At 43.0% G+C, this 6,028-nt stretch overlaps 1 pseudogene across 1 annotated transcript; it reads left to right on the top strand.

Moving 5' to 3' along the window:
* The first annotated feature begins 1,878 nt into the window (after positions 1-1,878).
* LOC307111972 (lipoyl amidotransferase LIPT1, mitochondrial-like) lies at positions 1,879-2,698 on the top strand (annotated as a pseudogene). The gene is made up of 2 exons: positions 1,879-2,513; positions 2,611-2,698. The product of its transcript is annotated as a lipoyl amidotransferase LIPT1, mitochondrial-like (transcript).
* Positions 2,699-6,028: the final 3,330 nt, after the last annotated feature.

Consider the following 6,028-nt stretch of genomic DNA (forward strand, 5'->3'; position numbering starts at 1 on the left):
ACATGTTGAAAGAAATTCCAAACCAGGGGGGAGTGGCCTGCCTCTCTTTTCAGTTTCTTCTTGCCCTCCGCGTGTGAGGGCCAGTGTGAGCCCACAGGTGGGGACTTTAAGAGCCCTTTCTCAGCAAGCGATGGAACGATTGCATGGACCGGCACCCCCTGGAACTGAGCAGGGACCTAATGGCCTCTTTTGCACACTGCAAAGCCCTCTTAGGTCCCACATGCCCCACCTTTCTTAAATAGCCCAAGGGCTTCTCAACTTGAATGGTGGCTTGATCTCCCTCTCTTTTCGGCAGATGAAATAGATAGCTAGGTTTTAAAAGCTGCTTTCTAATGATCTTGATTTAGTATTCGCATGTGCATTTCAAAAAGTAATCTCACATTTGGAGACGAACAATTCTGTTTTTGCCAGGTAAGCACTCATTTTCCCCACAATATGTTATTGACAGGCATAAACAAATTTTATGTTAGAACAAATTTCTTCATAGAAATACATTTAAATGTAAGTGCCACGTCCTTCCATTCTCTGCTCTGATTTTTTCATCAATGTGTGTGCCATTACATTTTCTTATATTGTAGCATTAGCATTTATTTTGAGACATCACATACTTTGTAAGTATAGGTAGCTACCAAAAAGTTAAATTGAAAAGTTAAATTGTTGCTACTTTAGCTAAAGAAGTCAGAAATCCTGCCGAGCTGGGGTGGCTCAGTGGTTGAGCATCGACCTATGAACCAGGAGGTCACAGTTTGATTGCCAGTCAGTGCACATGCCTGGGTTGCAGGCTCGATCCCCAGTGCGGGGGTATGCAGGAAGCAGTAGATGAGTGATTCTCTCTCATCATTGATGTTTCTATCTCTCTCTCCATCTGCCTTCCTCTCTGAAATCAATAAAAGTGTATTTAAAAAAAAGTCAGAGGTCTGAAGAGGTATATTTCCTCTGAATTATAATTATGGTGTATACCTAACTGATAGAATAAGTTACAAAGAAGCATGAGTTCTCAAATGCCAACTTGAAAAGTTATTTTAGGGAGAACAATGTATAATCTCATTTTTTCTTCAGATACTAATATTATTTTTAATAAAAGGTTATTACCTAGCATTATTGAAAAGAAATATGAAAAAATGTACAAACCTCAAAACTCTCAGTATTGAAGACTTGGGGATGATAAGGGGATTATTAATATAAAAGGGAGGAAAATACTTCCCTTGGGGAAAAATAAAACTTCAAGCATTAATATATGCCACCTAGATGTTACTAAAGATTCTTTGGAAATAATGTAGAGAAAAGATCATTTTATAGCCTAACCAGGGCATGAAGATTTTCTTTTTTTTCATATCAAGGACTACTGATTTTCTTCTCTAGCCCAAGAGAGTGAAAAATTTCTTCCCTCAATGAAAACCCAAAGACTGGTCAGCTCTCAATCCTGCCCCAGTTAACCCGTTCATAGTACCTCTGCGCTCTCTCTCCCTTGTGACACACTCCTGTTCAATTCTAAGGTCTTGGTTTTCTTTTATTTTTTTTTCCAGGAGGTATTTTATTATTATTTTTAAATTAAATCTTTACTTTTGAAAGTATTACATATGTCCCCCTTCTCCCCATCAACCCCTTCTAGCCTGCCCCCACCACCTGCACCAGGCCTTCACCACCCATGGGTTATGCATATATGCATACAAGTTCTTTGATCTCTCCCCATCCATCCACCCTCCCCTGCCTTTCCTTTGAGGTTTCACAGTCTGTTGCATGTTTCTGTGTCTCTGGATCTATTTTGTTCATCAATTTATTTTGTTCATTAGATTCCACATATGAGTGAGGTCATGTGGTGCTTGTCTTTCTCCGACTGGCTTATTTCATTTTGCATAATAATCTCCAGGTCCCTCCATGCTGTCTCAAAGGGTAAGAGATCCTTCTTTTTTATTGCTTGACGTGCAGCCTATCAAAAGGTTTGACCTTTTACTTGATGGGCAGTTTTAAATCTCAGGAACAGCTTCTAAGATTGGCCGGACTGCTGCTTATCACCATTGCACTTTATTGTGTAGTACTGATGGGACCCTTTTGTTGTCTTCGCTCAAGAGCCCTCACCAGGGGATCAGGAGCAATGCCACTGCTGGCTTACCTTCCTTAGTAAAAAGTCGGTTGGAAAAAGACCCCACTCTGACCTGTGAAGTACTGACAAATGCTACTGCTGCAGAGTATGCTGCTTATCATCACACTGATAATCCTATCAACCTAATAAACCCAACAGACAGGCACTGCTTCCTGGAAGAAATAGCAAAGCCAAGGAACTGCAAACCTGAGAATGGATCTACAGCAAAACTCCAAAGTTCAGTGTAAAACCTTCCTTTAATGTGTTACAGGAACAGGCACACGTGGAAATTAGAGCATTCATAGATGTAAATTATGGGAGAATTGAAATCTAGAACCTTGAAGCACCTGATCATTGGTTGCCACTGGAAATATGTTGCAAATTAAATTCAAGTTTTCTTGGCCATAACTTTTGTCCAGTTAAGACTACTGTGCTGACCATTATATTGCATCAAGCATGTCAAACTCAAAGGCTAACACAGGCCAAATAAGTGAGGCATGTGGCCTGCGGCCCGTGAGTTTGACATGCTTGTATTACATAGAACATGTCCAGAAGATGATGAGCCACACGGTAAATGGAATATTCTCTGTGAAAAAAATTAAGGGCATAATGTGATTGCAAGTAAATTGTGTAATGTTGACAATAGGTTCAATGAGAAAATAAAAATTTTCAGTGTACGTTGTATGTCTCTTAACATTAAAAGGGCCTAGTCTCCTTCAGTAACTTCTCCCCATTTGTGTCTATCACCTATCCTTGTCTTTTTTTCTACTGACATCCAGGATACTCTGTCTCTTTCCTCACTGACTTCATCATTTATTATTTATTGTTTGTTTGTTTATTTTGAGAGGACATTTATTAAAGCTGGGGACAGTGAAACAAGGAAGAGCCCAAGAGAGAAGAAGCAGTAGGAGAGTCTCGGCAGGGCTGCTCCGGCTGACTGAAAAGTCAGAGGAAAGGGGGCCTTGCAGACAGGTTCAGGGGGTGCCCTAGGCCAGCTGCCGATTCCCACTCCTCCCCTGGCTGCAAGTCTCACGGGACCCTTAGCCTTCAGGAGAGAGAAAGGTAAAGGTATGGGCCTGGGGCAGGAGCGGAGGGGAGGAAAGTGCTGCCTGGGCCCGGAGGGAGGGGGCCTTTCCTGGCTGATTTGATAGCCGGCGTACATTCATGTTTCAGCTCCTGCCTTGGTTACCATCTTGGGATTGTTTACCGTATTGGACACTCTGACCTGAGAGTTCGTTCCTTTTCTTACCTCCGGGAAATACAGCCAGGCTTCTGGTCACCGGTGATACCTTAAACTCTAAAGTTATCCCTTTTAGTTGTATCTTCTTATCCTTCCATCCTCTCCCACTAAGTCAAGCCTATTGTGCATTTATAAGCTCTGAACTCTTCCCTAATCTCTTGCTTCATCTCCCTTCCTACCCCAGCTTGAATTACTTCAAGTCCACTCTCCTTTCTCACCAGCATGCGCATTGGCCTCTCTCTTGACCTACCAAAGCTAGCATTTTTTCTTAATTCCAACAATTGACTTTTACTCATATGCCCAGATGGCAGGTAACGTGGAAAGAAAATTCACATTATCATTCAGATTAACCCAATTCATATTTACAGTTTTCAACTTATATTTCTTCTTCCTGTTGGTATCAGATTCAACTCATCCGTTGACTCCCTCTCACTTTTCACAGGCATTATTCCTAAATGTTTTCACTCTTCTTCAGCTCAGAATTCCACTACTCTTAATCTTGTCACAAACATTGACTCATAATTTGAGCACAGAGGCCTTCAGAAATGAGCTCTGTTAGCCCTCCACATTCTCTATTTCAACATTTCTCATTTCATCCAATCTTGGAGAAAGAAATGCCTCATTTTCTTAAAGCTAACCCCTTTAATTATAGTCTAGTTTTTGTCCCCTCTAGTCTGTTTGGACCTTAAACTTTCAAATATTTATCTTCTTGTTGTTGTTTTTTTGTATTTTCTCTCAGTTTTTACTGGATCCTTACCCATAGTTAATGAATATACTTATGTCTCCTCTTTCCCCAAACTCTCCTGATCAAGGTTTTATTCTTTCTATCTCTTCATTGCCAGACTTCACTAAAGAGTAACATCACTGCTAATCATTTCCTGTCTCTAAAGTTCACTCAGCTACTCCTCTTACTCCTACAGTACTTGCTTTTTGTTTAGTGAGTGCCTACTGAGTGCCAGATGCATTGTAGTTATTGGATGTTTTTGATGGCATGGTCACTCAGGAATTGACAGTTCGATGTATTGGCTTTCAAACTTTCTTAAAACTAGAGTAAAACTATATTTTATATTGTGCACTAGAACAAACACATGCATTTTATATATATAATAAGTTCATAATACAATGTTTATATTTTACTGTTTACTTATCTGATATTTTATATTCAATTTTATTTCATTTTTAAAAAATTGATTGTATGTTCCATTAATAGGTCAAGACCTGAGTTTAAAAATCTCAAGCCTAGTGGGGAAAGTAGACAAACAAATCCTATATAATAAAAGGCTAATATGCAAATAGACTGAACGGCAGAACAACCGGATAACCGAACAGCAATGCTATGACGTGTGCTGACCACCAGGGGGCATGTGCAGAACATGGTGGGCATTGGCTGCAGCAGGATGGTGGAGCAGGTGAGCAGGGGTGCCAGACCAAGGCAGGGCACCGGTCACTGTCATTGGGGTGAGCCTCTGGTGGTTACTAAACATTCTTTGCTCCTGTGTGCTGCAGTCCCACCGGGCACTCGCACCTGCTACCAACTCTGGCCCCGCTCACATCCGCTGCCTGTGCCCAGCATCAGGCCTGATCATTTGGCACCATCAGAAGGTGTGAGCGGCAGCTGCCAGCCCCGATCACCCCTGAAGGCTTCTCGACCTCCCCCTGCTCCTGAGGGGCGATCAGGGAAGCAGCTGCAGCACGCACCTGCTGATGGCGCCAAGTGATCAGGACCAGTGCCGGGCACTGGCAGCGGGTGCGAATGGGCCTGGCACTGGCAGCAAGTGTAAGCAGCAACAGTGGGAGCGGGGCTGCGGGCAGACAGGGGACCGGGGGTCGCTGCGGGAGGGGCCAGGCAGGAGCGTGGAGGATGGGCTGAGACCGGCCCCTATGCCCACTGCAGCCTCACAGCCCACAGTTCCTTTCAAGGTGCACGAACTCGTGCACTAGGTCCCTAGTCAATAAATAATCAGAAAATGAGAATAGTATGCAAGAAAGGTCCAGGTAGTTATAATAGACAGTTAGTGGGGCTACCTAGCTAGAGCTATCACAGAGGTGACTTTGAACCTGAGATCTGCAGAATGAGAAGAAAACAGCCATGCAAAGTGGAGAGTATTCTGGGTCTTATCAGTTACCTATTGCCATAAAACAAAGCACTTCAAAACTTGGTGGCTTAACACAGCAACAGTCATTTATCACCACACACTCTGGCCTTTGGCAGTGCCTGCTGGGGCTCGGGGTTCAAGGTACTCATTCCCTTGAAGAGTGGACTATTCCATCCTGCAGGGAGGCTTGGCCCAATGCAGGGAACTGCTTGGACACATGGGACCCTGGGAATCAATAGAAGAGATACAACAAATTCTTAGGGAGTTAAGAATGCAAAAGGCCATCTAAATCCCTGTCATTGAAGATCCTGGTTGAGCCACAGTCACAGCAGGACTGAAAGTCAGGATGTTCCAGTTCATCCCCAGCACCATGTATGGGACACTGAGCCCAATCATGGGGCGACTTTGATGTCGGGCAGTCCACTGAAGATCTGGGAAAAACTGACAAAGCCCAGGAACAGGTATAAACTATGGGAAAGACCCAAGATAGAAAATTTGAGAAGCCAAAAGGTTATCCCAATCTGATGAAAGCTTATTCTCTTTCAAGGGCTGTTTGCCTTCACCTTCATGGTGAATCAACCTCATTTTTCACCCTAAGGATTTGAATTC

The sequence above is a fragment of the Cnephaeus nilssonii genome (genome assembly GCF_951640355.1).
Source record: "Cnephaeus nilssonii genome assembly, chromosome: 15".
Lineage (NCBI taxonomy): Eukaryota > Metazoa > Chordata > Mammalia > Chiroptera > Vespertilionidae > Cnephaeus > Cnephaeus nilssonii.